Source organism: Ovis canadensis, chromosome 1 (genome assembly GCF_042477335.2).
Source record: "Ovis canadensis isolate MfBH-ARS-UI-01 breed Bighorn chromosome 1, ARS-UI_OviCan_v2, whole genome shotgun sequence".
Lineage (NCBI taxonomy): Eukaryota > Metazoa > Chordata > Mammalia > Artiodactyla > Bovidae > Ovis > Ovis canadensis.
This window is the reverse complement of record NC_091245.1, coordinates 54,205,231-54,224,289: the sequence shown is the minus strand read 5'-3', so window position 1 is coordinate 54,224,289 and position 19,059 is coordinate 54,205,231. Positions and strand designations below refer to the sequence as shown.

At 42.7% G+C, this 19,059-nt stretch overlaps 1 protein-coding gene and 1 pseudogene across 1 annotated transcript in view; one reads left to right on the top strand and one right to left on the bottom strand.

Annotated features, from left to right (window-relative positions):
- ST6GALNAC5 (ST6 N-acetylgalactosaminide alpha-2,6-sialyltransferase 5) overlaps positions 1-19,059 on the bottom strand; it is a 220,137-nt gene that overhangs the window by 119,276 nt on the left and 81,802 nt on the right. The gene's annotated exons all lie outside the window — the stretch shown is intronic.
- On the top strand, positions 2,475-3,024 carry LOC138428493 (transcription initiation factor TFIID subunit 9-like; annotated as a pseudogene).

The following is a 19,059-nucleotide window of genomic DNA, read 5'->3' as shown; positions in this document are numbered from 1 at the left end:
TCTTTCTTAATTTATTTCTAAATTTCACCTTGGTGGCTAGTTTAATGCCTGTGCATGGTAAAGACTATAAATGATAATGAAGAGAAAAAATAGATCTAAGATATATAAAATGACTATCTCAGTGCCTGGCTAATGGTAGCTGCTCAATAAATGGTGTATGTATGTGTATAAAATACACATATAACATAAATATGTGGTATATATTATTACCATTGCTGGCACTACCATTATTGTTGTTGTTTAGCTGCTGACTCATGTCTGACCCTTCCAAGTCCCATGGACTGTAGCCCACCAGGCTTCTCTGTCCTTGGAATTTCCCAGGCAGGAATACTGGAGTGGGTTGACATTTTCTTCTCCAGGGGATCTTTCCAACCCAGGGATCAAACACTTGTCTTCTGCCTTGGCAGGCGGGTTGTTTACCACTGAGCTATCAGGAAAGCCCAGCACTATCATTGCCATATGACTATTACTGATAAAGATTCAGATTTCAGTGAAAGCATCTATGAATTTTCTAGCGCAGTGTAGGGTAAGAGCTGGGGCCTGTAAGTCAGGAGTTAAAAGATGCTAGTTTTCATCTCATTTCTCCCCAATGTTCATGGCCTTGGGGTAATCAACCTCCTTGAGCTCAGTTCCTTCAAGTGCAAAATATGTTTGTGAATGCGAGAAGGTTGAGCCTCTTAGAAGCACTAAGGTCTGTACCTCCACAATATCACATGTTAAGTTCCCTTGGGTGAGCTGGGCTCTCAGGGACAGGCAGCACCCTCACCAATGGGCTAAACCCTCACCAGTGGGCTAAGGACGCTTTGGCAAAGTGTTTTGGTGATGTGCAGAGATCCCCCAACATTCCACTTGTTGATTTTACTGGCTGGATAAGGACTATTTCCTTCTTCAGTTTGTGATCATGGTGAGAATTTGAAAGTCGTTGAAAATAAGAAATCAACTCCAAAGAGTTTTGGAGGTGACGTATCTAATCGTTTTTCTCTTGGCAAGTTACTGTGGGGGAATGCCTCTCAAGTGGATCACTCTGATGACAAGGCACTGATGCCTCCTCCCTGCTGACCCCATGTGACACAGGCCTGGGGACCTCAGTTATAGAGGCAGGAACACAGAAGCCCGGAACGATCATGTGTCACAGCTGTGAGATGCCTGTCTAGTCCAAGCATTTGATCTCACACATGAGGAAACTGGAGATCGGAGGGACCAAAGGACTCCTTCAAGGTCACAGAGCTAGTTAGTGAAAGAACTTGGAAGCGCACCTCCTAGGGTCCCAGCTCACAGCTTCTGCTCCCACTCCAGTCCCTCTCACCGTGGGCCAGCATCACGGCTGGCAAGGAGCATCTCTGATGCCAAAGTGAGATCCAAACAGACACACAATGTCTTCTCCCCTGCTCTCCCAGTTCTCAAAATCTGACTGTTGGAGAGAGTTGAAGTTGGCTTTGGGAAAAACTAATTCTGATTCTTAACTCCCATGAGAACAGTGAAGATTTTTGCCTTTAATGTACATGCCATCCCATCCTGGACGTGATTAGTAGGGAGCGGTAAGTAACTGGTGCCTCAGAGGCCCTCTTCCTTTTCTGGCTGAGCACTGACCCAGGAACACCCCTCAGGATGTGGCTTACAAGAAACGGCGGATATGTTTCCTGGAATATATCTGTCTAGACTCAGATGGCAGCTGCTAGGCCATGAGCTCTAGAGAAGAAGCAGTCCAAGCATCAACCTGGCACAAGGCCTGGCAGATGGAAGACATTCAGTACGTTGGTTGGATGAGTCCAAAAACTGTCACTTATGCTGGTGACCACAATGTCACAGGATATTCAGTAGAATACGAAATGGCTCAGTAATAGTTGCCCTTTAACAAATGAAGATGAGGTTGAAAATGAATCATCTGAGCTTATGGTTCTTGATATGTTTTTGGAGTAAGGAAATCAGACATATACTTTGTCAGAATCACTGTAGTGGAAATAGTTACACGGGTGGAAGGGAAGGAGAGTAAGAAGTATATTCTTATTTATCATCTTATTTAACTAGTGTTAGCATATATTCTTATTTTAATAGTTTTCTTTCTCTCTTTTCTCACTTATTAGCAACTCAGGATGACCTGGACTTTCTGACACTGGAATCTGGCACCATTCTGTAATTCTGTGCTCTGGAGCTTGATATGAGAGCTAAGGCTCTCATTCACTCTCTCTCTCATCAAAAACATTGGCAACAAAAGCGAAAATAGCCAAGTGGAACTACATCAAACTAAAAAGTCTTCTGCAGAGTAAGGAAAACAATCCTATCTCCCATCTCATTGTCTTTTTTCCTACTGAAACTTTTCATCCGCACTATTTCCTTCTGAATTACATAACCTTATGAATTGGAGAAGGAAATGGCAACCTACTCCAGTACTTTTGCCTGGAAAATCCCATGGATAGAGAAGCAAACGTGCAGATTAATTCTGGGTCTTCATGTCCTGTTCTTAGCTGACATAAATGAAGGAAATGCAGGAAAAGAAGATACCAATTAAATCATTTACCTCTCCTCTCCCAAGAGATTTTTAAATTCGATATTGCAAGGCAAAGAATCAAACTCCCTTGCCAATGACCAAGTCATAGTAAAGCCCTAGATTTCTACCTGGGAGATATTGCTTGACTGCTCAGAATTATAGATTTAGGTCTCTACAAAAAAAGTCATCTATTTCTGGAAGAAGAAGAATAGTTCCTCAGTTAAGTGTTGGTTCAGTTATGAGCTGACCAAGTACTCCCACATACCATGTCTGTGTCAGCTAAAGCAGGGACTCCAGTGTCCCTCACAGGGCAAAGGTTCACAGTACAGATATCCGCTTCACAATCCCCAGCTGTAAAGCATCAATTCCTGCAATGGCAGTCATTCAGAATGTTGTAATTAAACCATCATTAATTAGGTCCTAAAACATTCTTATTACCACTAATGTGGTGTCATCACCAAAACACTGCCAAGGAATCATCAAATGCACTGAAAACAAAATGTGAAGATGATGATGATGACTATAATAGTTTGTAACCCAGCCTTGATGCAGGTAACATGCATACTTGGTTTTGAATCCACTGTACTGAGATTAAACATGCATGCTGCATGTTTCCAAGCAATGTTTTAGAAAGATAGCATTTAATGAGTATATAAGGTTACCATATTTTTCAATTAAAAAAAATACCAACTGAGTTTCAGACTACAACATCTGAAATAAAAAACTAATTGTCTTCTTGAAAAAATAAAGTTGCGGATTAACTTGAAATAGCCATTGAAATAAATGTCTGGGTCCAAGATGGAGCTACTCCTGCCTGGTATGCCAGGTCAGCAAACTAATACAGGTAACTTTCAAGTCCCGAGCAAAGTTTCATTTGACCAGAAACATAGTGTATCCTGTCAACCAATCCCCACATGCCAAGCCAGTTCAGGGTTCTATATGTATATCCTTTTTCCTTATTCATTTTCTCTTCTTTATTTCTTATTCTTTATCCTATAAAAGCATCCTGCCTTCCAGCCCATTATGAAGTTCTCTGGACCCTGGCAAATGGAGACTGCTTCCTTCATGAAGTGTTAAATAAAGTTTGTTGGTATCATCTAAATTGTCTTTAATTATTTTAAGAGAGCTTAACCTCTACTTATTTCCTGCCACATGATAGAGAAAATACGTTTTTAAAGCTACAAGATAGAGTTTCTAAGTCAGAATTATTTATATTATAATCAACCTAGATATATAACATATTATTCATCCTAAACGTCAGTTAACGTCTAATAAAAAAGGCAAATTCATTTTTCTGGAATTGAGCTGCAGATGAATAGATAAGAAAGCTGTGGTACATATACACAATGGAATATTACTCAGCCATTAAAAAGAATTCATTTGAATCAGTTCTAATGAGGTGGATGAAACTGGAGCCTGTTATACAGAGTGAAGTAAGCCAGAAAGAAAAACACCAGTACAGTATTTAATGCATATATATGGAATTTAGAAAGATGGTAACGATAACCCTAGATGCGAGACAGCAAAAGAGACACAGATGTATAGAACAGTCTTTTGGACTCTGTGGGAGAGCGCGAGCGTGGGATGATTTGGGAGAAGAGAACTTAAACCTGTATATTATCATATGTGAAACAAATCGCCAATCCAGGTTCGATGCGTGAGACAGGGTGCTCGGGGCTGGTGCACTGGGATGATCCAGAGCGATGGGATGAGGAGGGAGGTGGGAGGGGGTTTCAGGATGGGGAACACATGTACACCTGTGGCAGATTCATGTCAATGTATGGCAAAACCACTACAGTATTATAGAGTAATTAGCCTCCAATAAAATAAATAAATTTATATTTTAAAAAAGGCAAATTCAGGAATTCTGCATATGATTTCATTTTTACTCTCATTACTCTCTTGCTAATAAATGTGTGTGTGTGTGTGTGCGCACGTTCAGTTGTGTCCGACACTTTGTGACTCCATGGACTGTAGCCTGCCAGGCTTCTCTCTCCATGGGATTATTCTGGCAAGACTACTGGAGTGGGTTGTCACTTCCTTCTCTAGGAGATCTTCCTGACCCAGGGAATGAATGCAGGTCTCCTTTGTCTTCTGAATTGGCAGGAGACAATTCTTTACTACTGAGCATCTGCGAAGCTCTGTTGCTAATAAATACAGCTATGAATTTTAATTGTTCCCCAAGGTTAGAATCATGGATAATTGAGTAAGCAAAACTGTGTCTGAGTTTGGATCAATATTCTATAGGCCTAGAATTTCATAAGCAGAACTGGACTCAGCTAGCACTTCAGAAACCAGATCCCCCCAAAACTGAGTTCCCCTGACAAGTATGATTAACCTCTCTATCCAAAACCTAATTGCCTTTCTTGTCTGGCTCCTGCTCCCCTCAGGATTGATAAGCATCAAAGAAAAAGGGGGATTGAAATTGAACAGGACTCTGTGAGTCCCTCCCATGTACAAAAGTCCCTGTGTATCCTCCACTTTTTCTTGTTTGTAGAAAAAGATTCTACTCTCCTATACCTTCCCTGAGTTTCAAACAGCAGAGTCAAATGGTTAGTAATTGGAGAAATGATGATATGCAGAAACAAAGGAAAAGCAATTAAGAAAGATAGCTTGAACAATAGCTCAGTGACAGTCTTCCTCAAGGAATATAGACAGTAATCAGATGCATACCTTTGAGCTGTTATGCAGAAACTAAGACCCCTGACTAAGCACAGGATGGTGCTTATATACTGACCTCAGTCTGGTTGGAACCTGAAAGTTGATGATTGAGATTCCTGAAATACCACCTTGTCACCTAACCACCACCACCCAATCAAAGGAAATGCATGCACCCTGCAACCCTCACTCCAAATATTGCATTTTAAAACCCTTCCCTGAAAACCACAGGGGAGTTTGGGTCTTTTGAGCATGAGCTACCTGTTCTCCTTGCTTGGTGCACTGCAAATAGACACTGTACTTGCCTTCACTGCAACTTTGTGTCAGTTGATTGGTTATGCTGGGTAGCAGGCAGGTGAACCCAAGTTTAATTCACTAACACTTCCACACACTAATTCATATCTACTTAATTTTGTAATTTGGTAGGAGACCAACCTATCCATTCAGGGATAGGCATACCCATTTGAAAATAGTTGTTAACATGTTCAGAAAAATGTATGTGTGCTTACCCTTATGTACATCAAATGCATCATTAAATTTAGACACAAAAATGAAAAATCCGAAGTCACTTAAATTCCTAGGTAAAGTCATTTAAAATATTAAAACTAAACAACTTATACTTTTTATCATCCACAAACCATTCTGGCTCACTCTTGCAAAAAAGCTCATAAGGCAATTGGGGTTGGAGGCATTTTTCTTCTTTAACTCTTCCAAGTGCAGCTTTGAATTAGCATGTTCAATAAAGCAAGTAACACTTCCCCTTGATTGCTTGAAACCATTCTTGACCCTCATTTCATTCTAGTTGGAGGTAATTACTTGCTGCTAATGCAAAGTGCTAAAGACAGCCTTAAATTCTGTTGAATTATTATGTAGACTGGGAATCAGACCTCTCCATTTTTTCTCTTAAAACAGCACCATAACTCTAATTTCTACTTTGTCAGACTCAAAAGTCAACCTATTTTGAGTGAAAACTTTTTACTTAAAATAAGATATTGATCTTGGACCTGGTGGGAGAAACGGGTGAAATTCTTTGGAAATGAAGTCAACAGTGAATGTCAGTAATAGGAGAGGTAAGGTATATACTTTCAGGATCTAATATACATCAGCTCTTATCCTTTTTTTTTTTTTTTTTCCAAATCTGGGTACTGAAAATACAAGACTATGTAGGCAATCTAAGTAGCAACTCCAGATATAACCAGAGTCACTGGATAATTTTGTTGTTTTATCTGACTTTAGATGAAAACTCTGAATATCAACTCATTTAAATTCAAATCAATCATTGCTGTATACTAAGAAGTCATCTCTGGATTAATAGTATTTATGGTAAAATGGAACAGGGTTTCTCTCTGCCACATTCCTGGAATCAATAAAAAAAACAACAGTAAAAGGCATTTTTTTTCTGTGAATACCTAAATGACTTCATAACCATTACTCCACTCAAGAAAAATGATTCTTATAGCACAGTGAGGGGGAGAGAATGCTTGGCTTCTATTAAGACTAATGGAGATTGGGATGCAAAGTTCACTGTCAGGAAAGAAGCAGTTGCCACGATCCTGGAGAACTGGAGGAAAATTTACTAGTTAGTTCTTCCTAAACCAAGAAGCTTGTTGTTTTACTCTCCTTCCTTCATGAAAAGTAAAGCACAGGATCATATATATACCTAACAAGGGTAAATGAAATATCTTCCAAAATTAAAAAAGATGACAAATGCGATAACATAACCTTAAATATATGGGGTTGTGCGTTCTTTACTTTAAAATGTAAGTCTACAAAATGTAGAAAACATCACACTTGAAAAACTGGGACTGGCAGGAGATGATTTATCGACTCCGTTCCTCCGGAGAGGGCAGGGCCCAAGCGCATTTCCTGTGGCATTTCTACTATTTTCCACTTTTTAAAATTATGCTTCTGGTCTAATCAAAATACTACTTTGACACAGACTTTTTAATCTTCCTTTTTTTCTTCCACAAAATCACCTCAGGTACCACAAATCCACTTTATTGGAAACCATAATCTTGTACTTAAAGAACAACTCAGTGTTAACCCCAGGCCCTCTGGACACCTTTAATCAGGTTTAGGTGAGTCCTGAAATCTTAGAATGCCTGATGGGGCTCGAGTCAGTAAGAAGGATTTTACAGACCCTCTCTGTGGAGGGCCCACACCCCAGCCACTTTACCCTGTGACTGGCATGGCCCTGGCACTTCTGCTGAGTTAGAAGAGAATCCAGCCAGTCCCGGTTTCCCAGGAGAACCACTCCAACCCGGGCCCAAGCTGCCCAGCATCCCCAAGGCAGGAGCAGCACCATCTGTCTTGAGCTTCCAGGTCTCTCTCTTTTTTTTTTTTTCAGTATCATCAGATGTTCACTTAAGTTGGTTTTCCTCAATTTGGTAAGCTTCAAATGCAAGGAAAAGACAATTTTTCCTCAGGTGAATTCTGGGGAGAAAAAGCTATAACTTCAGATCCAATGCGGATCTGAAAACAAATGCTAAGGAAGACAAACTAGGGGAGAGGAGCAGAGAGCAATTTTCAAGGAAAATCAGCATCATTAGGCTGATGCTAAAATCTCCTGTGAACCTTAAAGCCTGCCCTTAATGAAGGAAGCTGCTTTCTAGGGAATGTGCTAGCTTACACCCACAAATGAATTCATTTGGAAGGCTGGTTTTTCAATTTACAGTTCACTCATTCATTCATTTGTTGGTCAGTGAGTACATATTGGATACTCGTACTTGCCAGACTCTGTGTAAGGCCCTGGGGATACACAGTAAGCAAATGGACAAAAATCCCTACCTCCGTGTGGCTCACATTCTCATGGGTGAAGAGAGGTTTCAAAATAAACAATCAGAGGAATAAGTAAAGAAAGACAGAAGGGGGGACATTTAATTTATTCTTGGTACATTAAATACTTTTTATACTCAGCCTTTTGGGCTTGTAAGTAAACAAAAATTCTCTGCTAAACAAAGCTTCCTATTTTTCATAATGAATATTACATTTCTTAGCTCCAGATTACCTTGACCTATAAACTATTTGCTGTGAAAGTGACCCGGTAGTCATCTATTTCTCCCTTTTAAAAAACGAAAGCAATTGCAGGGGAATTGTTGCTAGTGTTCTCAGACAGAACCAGAACACATTTACTTCTAGATTTCTGGCACCCTATATCAGGGGGAGCACTTGTGCATCCTACCAGGATGAAAACTCTCGCCTTGGGCAGCCTTAGGGTCAGAGAAGCAGCAGCGGGACGCACAGGACTCCTTGCTTTTGATCCATCTACACTCAAAACTCTTGTTTTCCTCAGCACATGACCACTAAATGAATTACCTGCTGGGCACCCACAATCCTCCTGTTGCACCCTACATGTGCAAACTCACACCCTACTTTTGTTAAAGAACACAATAGTCAGGTATACTCCAGAGAAAGTCCACACCATTTGAAATGTGTATGACCGGAATCTTGGCAGCCAACATGTCTTTGTATTTTAGAACTGGTTTCCATGAGCTAGATGTAATATCTTGGCACAACAATGAATTAAAAGCACTAATTATATACTAAGACATCAGGGGAAAGAAAAAAAAACTTACAGTTAAATTCTCATGTTACTTGTGTCTGATTACTCATGGCTGGAATTAGATAGCCTCCTCCCTAACCTACTGGAACAGCGGACCCCAATCTTTTTGGCACCAGGGACCTGTTTTGAGGAAGACAATTTTTCCACAGACTGGGGCAGGAAGGGGGATGGTTTGGGGATGGTTTAAGCATATTATAATTATTATGCACTTTATTTCTATTCTTATTACATCAGCTCCACCTCAGATCACCAGATATCAGATCCTGGAGATTGGGGACTCCTGTGCTAGAAAGAGTTGTGGTGTTGAGGGAACCTGGGTTTAGAAGTACTTTAGGACTGCCTGCTGTAGGTACTGTTATTATGTTGATGATAATGTGAATTTCTCAGCATGGGAAATTATATGACACAAAGACAAAATCAGATTTATTTTAGAAGGAGCTGTCAAGTGACTTCACTGAATGCTGCCTGTTACATGTTCAGTGCAAACCACTGAGTACACTATATATTTAAAAGGAACAGAGGTAGTAAGTATCTAAGCGGCTTGTGTGCTTCAAGAAATTACACAATGTCTTACCCATCACCCAAGCTCACAGAGTTGATAATCCTGACATTTGGTCGGCCACAGCTTCTGTATTTTGCCTCCAACTGCTCCTTAACTAAAGTTGTGCCCAGTAATGACAAGTTTTAGTTAATACTCACAATAACAATGCTAATTTTTTGAGGCTCCAAAACAGTTTTCAGTGAATCTCTGCAAGCATAACTAAGCTCTAGCCATCCAGTGAAACCAGCTATGATTGTCAGACCTACGCTTTTGTGTTTGTGTTTTATTTTTGTTATGAACCCCAAAAGACAGGTGGCAGAAAGGTGAGGAGCCAAAGAAGGCAAAACGGGTGCACTCCAAGGCTTGTAACGTAGCTTGGCACGAAGGCAAAAGGTGTTTGCAGCTGCCACTGCGGTATGGACCTTATCATCCTTTTTGTTGACCTTGACTGAGACGAGGGAGTTAGAAGAGCCGTGCTGTGGGTATCGCAGACCTTTCCCAGCTGTGGCAAAGGACCGGATTTTAATTCCCAGTTCACTGCTCACTATGTAACTTGCCCAAGTTATTCTATTTCTAAGGATCTCAAGTTTCATCACCCTGAAGGGGCCAGATGACATCGCTTCTAAGGTCCCCTCCTTTTAATACACATTTTAAATAGTCTGTCATAAAAAGCACAGTAACATGAGTTTGTGTGAGCTGAGGTTTATTAATTTTTTTGTATGTACAAGCACCACATTGTGCTCTGTTACATCAGTCTTATTTATTTATGAAGGCTTGGAGATTCTCCCCTAAGATGGCAGAGGAATAGGACTGGAGACCACTTTCTCTGCAACAAATTCATCAAAAGATCATTTGAATGCTGAGCAAATACCGCAGAACAACTTCTGAACTCTGGCGGAGGACACCAGGCACCCAGAAAGGCAGCCCATTGTCTTTGAGAGGAGGTAGGACAAAATATAAAAAATAAAAAGGGAGACAAAAGAGTTAGGGACAGAGACTCATCCTCGGGAGGGAATCGTGAAAGAGGAGAAGTTTCTAAACAGCAGGAAACCCTCTACTGGTGGGTCTGCGGGGAGTTTAGGAATCTCAGAGGGCAACATAACCTGGAGGAAAAAATAAATAAAACCCACAGATTATGCACCTAACTGCAACTCCCAGCAGAGAAGCAGCCCAGAGGCTAGCGTCCACCACCAGCAAGTGGGGGCTGCACAGGGAGGCGCGGGCTGCATTGCTTAGGGTAAGGACCAGGCTTGAATTCCCTGAGGACAATCTGAAGGAGATAATGTGAGAGAGCAACCCAAACTGTGGGATAGCCAGAGAGAGAGAGAGAGAGAAAATAAAAGAGAGAGAGAGAGGAGAGAGAGAGAGAGAGAACTTTCCCACAAAGAGCTCTAACCTAAAGCACTGACAGGCTGCTCACAGAACAAAGGACTGAGGAATAAGTACCAGAGGAGAGCTAGCTGACAGTGGGCCGGCCCATCCCCCGCCAGAGGCAGGGAGGCAGGTGGGCGCCAGCCAGAGCTGGAAGGCAAGGGGCAAACTCGGCCCCAGAGGTGGCTGCTGCTGCTGCTGCTAAGTTGCTTCAGTCGTGTCCGACTCTGTGCAACCCCATAGACGACAGCCCACCAGGCTCCACCGTCCCTGGGATTCTCTAGGCAAGAACACTGGAGTGGGTTGCCATTTCCTTCTTCAATGCGTGAAAGTGAAAGTGAAAGTGCCATTAGACGGCAGCCTCTACCAAACTGCGAGCAGGCTCCCAGTTGCTAACCAAGTCTTCCTGGGATCCTGCCATCTGCCAGGAGGGTCACAGCCAGAGATCAGCTCCCCAGAGGAGGCACACGGCACACACTTGAGATGGTGCTCCCGCTGCACACCCAGGAAACCGAGTGGCTGGGACTGGGGGAGGTGATAAGATGCACTGCCAAACTGGGAGAGTGCACTAGGCAAGCACCTGGTTGCCTGAACTGCTCAGACCTGGGAAGGGCACAAAATGCAGGCCCAACTGAGTCTGCGCCTTTGTGGAGTAACGATTTCCTGAACCTGAGCAGTGTAGATCTGGGAAGTGCACGTAATCCAGGGCCTGCCTTAGACAGCTTCCCTGCAGAGCAACCTGGAGCCTGAGCAGTGTAGACCGGGAAAGCACACACGCAGTGAGTGGGGGCAAACCCAGTGTGGCCTAGAAACTGCGTGCACTCCCCACATATGCCAGTGATATTTGTTTGCAGTGTTCCTCCCTCCCCACAGCACAATTGAACAAGTGAGCCTAAGCAAATGACCACCTTCACCCCCTTATGTGGGGGCGGAAGTTAGACACTGAAGAGACTTGCAAACAGAGGAAGCCAAAATAAACAGAGGGAACCACTCTGGAAGTGACAGGTGCAACAGATTAAAACCCTGTAGTTAGCACTAGCTACACTGGAAGGGACCTACAGACCTTGAGAAGAAAATGCAAGCTGGAACAAGGAACTATCTGAAGCTGAACTGACCACACATTGCCCTCAACAGCTCCAGAGAAATTCCTAGATATATTTCACTATTATCATTTTTAAATTTTTTAAATTAAAAAAATTTTAAGTTCTTTATTACTCCTTTAATCTTCATTTTTAAAACCTACTATTACCCTGCAAAAAAAGATCCTATTTTAAAGGCAAATTTCATATTTTTTTAATAAATTTTGTGATTTTTTTTTAAGATTGTATTTTTGAGAGTCTAACCTCTACTCTAGATTTTTAATCTTTACTTTTTGGTATTTGTTATCAATTCTGCACCTTTAAGAATCCAGTCTTCAGTACCCATTTTTACTTAGAAGTGTGATTACTGGCTTGATTGCTCTCTCCCCTTTTGACTCTCCTTTTTCTCCCTCAGGTCACCTCTATCTCCTCCCTCTCTTTCTCTTCTCTACTTAACTCTGTGAATCTCTTTGTGACTTCCGGGCTGTGGAGAACACTTAGGGAACTGATTACTGGCTAGATCTGTCTCTTTCCTTTTGATTCCCCTCCTGGTCACCTCTATCTCCCTCCTCCCTCTTCTCTTCTCTATGGAACTCCGTGAACCTCTCTGGGTGTTCCAGACTGTGGAGAGCAAACAGGGAACTGATTACTGGCTAGACCTGTCTCTTTCCTTTTGACTCCCCTCCTGGTCACCTCTATCTCCCTCCTCCCTCTTCTCTTCTCTATGTAACTCTGTGAGTCTCTTTGGGTGTCCCCCACTGTAGAGAATCTTTTCACCATTAACCTAGATGTTTTTTTATTGGTGCTATGGATAGAGAATTCTTGAGGCTACTGTAAGAATAAGACTGAAAGCCACAGGCAGGAGGCTTGAATCCAAAACTTGAGAACACGAGAAAACTCCTGACTCCAGGCAACATTAATCGACAAGAGGTCATCCAAAAGCCTCCATACCTACACTGAAACCAAGCTCCACCCAAGAGCCAACAAGTTTCAGAGCAAGACACATCAAGCTAATTCTCCAACAACACAGGAACATAACCTTGAGCACAAAAATACAGGCAGCCAAAAGTCACACCAAACCCACAGACACCTAAAAACTCAGTATTGGACACTTCCTTGCACTACAGAGAGAAGAGATCCAGTTCCATCCACCAGAACACCAACTCAAGCTTCCCTAACCAGGAAACCTTGACAAGCCACTCGTCCAACCCCACCCACAGGGAGGAACCTCCACAATAAACAGGAACCACAAACTTCCAGCATACAGAAAGGCAACTCCAAACACAGCAACCTAAACAAGAGGAAAAGGCAGAGAAATATTCAGCAGGTAAAGGAACATGATAAAAGCCCACCAAACCAAACAAAAGAGGAGGAGTAGGGAGTCTACCTATTCATGAAGACTTCAGGGCCTAATAATCATAACAATACTGACAACAACTAGCATTTATTGAACACTTACTTCATGCCAGGTTTTATACTAATGGGTTGACTTTACCTGAACTCAGAAACCCCTCCTCTCTAATAGGTGGTCACCATGGCCACGTCTTCTGTATCTTGTCTCCAACTGCTATTTAAATTAGAGCCGTGCCTAGTAATAGCAATTGCAACCCAATACTCATAGTTAAATTGCTAGTTCTATTACATGCCTCAAATATAAGTTTTAGTGAACTATACCTGTGTAACTAACCTACAACTCAGTGAAACTGATTGTGGGTGCAAGTCTTATGATTTCTGAGTTGTACATGCATTTGCATGTACCTAATTAAATAATCACAGTGGCACTATGAAAGTGGTACTCAGATTATTCTCATTTTCAGATAAGGAAATGGAGAGGTTAATTAACTTAAGTGAAGTCATTCAGCAGGTAGGTGGCAGTCAAATCCCGGAGTCTTCCATTCCCTGGAATATAAATTCCATGATGGTAGCAACCATGTCTGTCTCATTTGCCTCTGCCTCTGTAGTGCCTACAGCAGGATCTGACATACAGCAGGTGATCAATAAATACATGGGGAATGAGTGAAGAGTTAACTCTTATCCCCTTCTCTCAACCACACTGCCAGATACATCACAGAGTCAGCCCTCCCAATGATCTTGTAAGAGACAGCAAGGAAGGCCCTAGTGGTGAGCGCAGGTAGATTAGCATCATTTCTTTCATCTCTGCTCCTGGAAAACCAAGTGAAACTGTGCATATTTTGTTGGCCTTAAGCCCCTTCCTTTTGCACAAAGGATGATAGAACTGTGGAGTATTTGTGTCAGGGAGCCCAAGTGGATAAGCCTGCTTCCCTTGGCCTTTGCTCTGGAAATGGCATTCCCATTGACAGTGGGTCCTGATTTTGCAAGGAAAAGCCAGCTGGTTGATTAGTTGTATGAGTGACCATCTCTTGTAGGAGTTCTGATTAGTTTTCATCATGCCTCTGCCTTTGGACCATGAATAAGATTGTCTCGCTTTTCTACCACCAAAACTGGTTACCTGTTAATAGAGTTCCAGCCCTAACAGAAGAGAAATGAGAAGGGAGATGGCTTGAGTGTCCCAGCGGCACTCAACCTGCTATCACTAGTGCCGAGCAGGGCCACTCATCCCTGAAGTGTTGACAGAGCATCCCTGAGATAAAGTGGGCACTGCAGCTGAAGCCACGAGTGCTCAGAGTGCAGCCACGTCCATCCAGAACACAAGAAAGCAAAGGCAGCCTCCTGGAGAAAGGACTTGCTCCCACTTGAAAACATCCAGCTCTGTGGAATCCGAGAGAATTGATTGTTTAGTAAATATTTCATCAGGAACATCAGCTGTGGAATTTGGATGCTTAAGTGTTGCAGATAATTAAATGTAAATAATTAAAAATTAATAATGTTTGAAATGTTAAGCATAATGAGGCAGCTGATATCATATAAGAAGGAGTCCACTCATCCTGAAGATTCCCTGGCAGCCTTCAGGGCTGGGTCACAGCAGAGATGGCTTGTGTCAGTTCCTGATAGTTCCCGGATGCAGCACTTCACTCCAACTTGGCAAAAGACACTCACTACCAGCAGCTGTCTTCTGGTCCACACCACTGTAGTATGCAGATCTTTCCAAAGGCTCTATCCAGAGCTGTTACTGGGGCGTGTGTGAGCGGGGGCAGGGGAGAGCCTGTAAACTTACTGCCAGAAATCACACTTGCAGTCAGAAGGTGCTAGAACTGAAACAAAGATGAATCCACATTTGTTTAGTGAATTATGTAATGGAAATAAGCTCCCTGGAGAGTTGTTCCATTTAGTCTTTTCTCTTGCTCTCGCTCTCTCATCTTCAATCATTTCCCTATTCCTCCCCGGTAGCTACTTCTCTTCATTCTAAAAATAATATGCTCAAGTGTTCCTCCTCGTACAAAGAGAATTCTCTCAACGTGTCTCCCTGTAAAAGCCTCTCCTCTCTCCTTTCTTTCCTCATCAAATTTCTTGAAAGAGTGTAGCACATTCCCTCCTCCCTCTTAACCTGACCCTGCCATCACCACACCACACACAAACTGCTCCCAGCAGTTACTGATGCTGTACTGCCCCATAAATCTAATGCTCTCTCTTTTTAAAAATCTTTTTAAAATGTATTCATTTCTTTATTTTTCTGGCTGCACTGGGTCTTGGTTGCTGTGTGTGGGTTTTCTCTAGCTGTGGGACATGGGGGTCTATTTTCAGTACACAGGCTTCTTATTGAGGTGGCTTCTCTTGTTGCAGAGAAGGGCTCTAGGGCGTGTGGGCTCAGTAGCTTTGGCACATAGGTTTAGTTGCTCTGTAGCATGTAGAATATTCCTAGACCAGGGATCAAACCCATGTCCCCTGTATTGGCAGGTGGATTCTTAATCACTGGGCCATCAGGGAAGTCTCAATGCTCTATTAAGACTTCTCCATAGCATCTTATACTTGCAACTCTATTTTTCTGAAATCATTTTCTCCTGATGCTCCATCTACCTCTCTGGTGACCTCTGTTTAGTTCCTGGCCTGCCCTCAAAGGTGAGCTTTCCCCCTACATTCTTTTCTTCTCTATACAAGGGCCTGCAAATGCAAGTCCAACAGAGAGAAAGCCAGAAACATAAACTCATGAAATAGATGGGATAGGAGAGGTATAAGACAATAGGGAGTGGTGCGGTCTGTGGTAAATGGATATTGTGTACCCTCATGTTAAAGGCATTCAAATTGGAATAAAGTCATTTTGCTCTCTTCAGTGGCCTTACCAAGAGCAAGGAATTACAAGCATAAATATTAATGGTCAGATAGAAAGAAAGAACGGAGAGGGCAATGGCACCCCACTCCAGTACTCTTGCCGGGAAAATCCCATGGACCAAGGAGCCTGGTAGGCTGCAGTCCATGGGGTCGCTAAGACACGACTGAGCGACTTCACTTTCAGTTTTCACTTTCATGCATTGGAGAAGGAAATGGCAACCCAATCCAGGGTTCTTGCCTGGAGAATCCCAGGGACGTGGAGCCTGGTGGGCTGCCGTCTATGGGGTCGCACAGAGTCGGACATGACTGAAGCGACTTAGCAGCAGCAGCAGCAGCAGCAGCAGCAGCAGCAGCAGACAGAAAGTGAAGTTGCTCAGTCGTGTCCAACTCTTTGCAACCCCGTGGACTGTAGCCTCCCAGGGTCCTCCGTCCAAGGGATTCTCCAGGCAAGAATACTGGAGTGGGTTGCCATTCCTTCTCCAGGGATCTTCCCTACCCAGGGATTGAACCCGGGTCTCCCGTATCACGGGCAGACGCTTTAACCTCTGAGCCACCAGAGGTTAGACAATGGTCAGGTAGGACAGAGGAGAAAAGGCATGTTTCTTTTATGTTCTTCTGTGGTAAAGATGGGACTGATATCAGTATCAGGGATGGTTGCTGTTGGTTTTCTATTGGGTTTTCTTGTCATGGGACACAAAGAAGTAACAGCAACTGAACGCAAAGGACACTTCTTCCTCACACCACCTTCTATCAAGCTAGCAACCATTCTCTTTAAAAAAAAAATATTGGGGGTTTAAAAGAATTGATGCTTTTGAACTGTGGTGTTGGAGAAGACTCTTGAGAGTCCCTTGGGGACTCTCCAACCAGTAGTCCAACAAGGGAGATTCAACCAGTCCATCCTAAAGGAGATCAGTCCTGGGTGTTCATTGGAAGGACTGATGTTGAAACTGAAACTCCAATACTTTGGCCACCTGATGCGAAGAGCTGACTCATTTGAAAAGACCCTGATGCTGGGAAAGATTGAGGGCAGGAGAAGGGGATGATGCAGGATGAGATGGTTGGATGGCATTACTGACACAATGGACACGGGTTTGGGTAAACTGCGGGAGTTGGTGATGGACAGGGAGGCCTGGTGTGCTGCGGTTCATGGGGTCACAAAGAGTCGGACACGGCTGAGCGACTGAACTGAACTGAACATGGTTTTAGACTAGGAATGAAGGAAAATATTTGCAAATTATTCAGCAGATAAGAGGTTAATATCCAAAATATATAAGGCACTCATACAACTCGATAGCAAAAAACCCCGAAACAATCCAGTTAAGAAATGGGCAGAGAAAATGAACAGGCGTTTTTTGTTTTCGTTTTTCCAGAGAAGATTTACAAGTGCTCACAGTCACATGCAAAAGTGCTCAACATCACTGATCAGGGAAATGCAAATCGAAATCACAAATTATCACCTCACACCTGTCAGAATGACTGTCATCCAAAGGACAAGAAATAACAAGTGTTGGTGAGAATGCGGAGAAAACAAAACACTTGTGCACTGTTGGTGGGAATGTAAGCTAGTGCAACCACTACTGGAAACAGTGTCAAAGTTCCTTATATATTGTTTTGGTATTTATTTGGTAAACAAAATTTCCGGATTTTCCAGCAATCCTACTGCTGGGCATATAGCCAGAGGAAATAAAAATAGGATATCACAGAGATAACCACATTCCCATGTTCACTGTAGCATTATTCACATTAGCCAAGGTATGGAAACAGCCTAAATGTCCATCAACAGATGAATGGATAAATATTATATGGAATATATACACAGTGATCTTCCCTGGTGGCTCAGAGGTTAAAGCGTCTGCCTCCAATACGGGAGACCTGGGTCTGATCCCTGGGTCGGGAAGATTCCCCTGGAGAAGGAAATGGCAATCCACTCCAGAATTCTTGCCTGGAGAATCCCATGGATGGAGAAGCCTGGTAGGCTACAGTCCACGGGGTCGCAAAGAGTCGGACACGACTGAGCGACTTCACTTCACTTCATATACACAGTGGAACATTATTCAACCATGAGAAAGGAAATCCTGCCATTTGCAACAGCATGGATAGAACTTGAGGGTATTATGCTACGTGAAATAAGACAGAGAAAAAGAAATACTGCATAATGTCACTTATAAGTGAAATCTTGAAAAAAATAAAGCCAAGCTCTTATAAACAGAGAGTGGAAAAGTGGTTGCCATGGGCTGGGTGGTGGTGGTTGGGGAAACAAGAAATAGCTTGTAAAAGGGTATAAATTTTTAGCTGTAAGATCTATAAGATTTGAGGCTCTAAGGTAAAACATAGTGACTAGGGACTTCTCTGGTAGTCCAGTAGTTAAGACTCCATACTTCCAATGCAGGGGATGTGTGTTCTGTCCCTGATTGGGAAACTGAGATCCCACATGCTGTGCTAAGTTTCCCCATGTACCAGGAGCCAAAAACAAATAAGCAAACAAAACCCAAAACAAATGAAGAAAGAAGTGGTTACATTTAGGACTTCCCTGGTGGCAAAGTGGATAGGAATCTGCCCGCCAGTACAGGGAACACAGGTTTGATCCCTGGTCCAGGTAAACTCCACATGCCGCATAGCAACTGAGCCCGTGTACCACGTCTAAGCCTATGTGCCATAACTGCTGAAGCCCACACACCACAACTACTGAGTGAACGGGCTGCAGCTAATGAAGCCCTTGTTCCTAGAGCCTGTGCTCCACCAGAGAAGCCACCGCAATGAGAACCCTGTGCGCCACAAGGATGAGTAGTCCCTGCTCACTGCAGTTAGAGAAAGCCCATGCACAGCAATGCAGACCCACTGCAGCCCCAAAGAAAACAAATACTAAACCATAGTGACTGTAGCTAATAACACTGTATTGTATAACTGAAATTTGCTAAGACAGTAAAACTTACATATTCTCATAAAAAAAAATTATGGGAAGTGTAGTATGGTTTTTAACTATGCTGATAATTTAATAAGATTATTATTTTTTTAATTAACATCCTGGTTACAAACTTAAGGGTTTTGAGTGATTTGCCTCTTTCCTAATCCCCGCCCCACCCACCCCCCGACCAAATTCCTATTATTTTAGTGTGTGAATTTGCAAAACTGGTCTTTCAGAAAATCTTTTACTGTCAAATCATCAAAAACA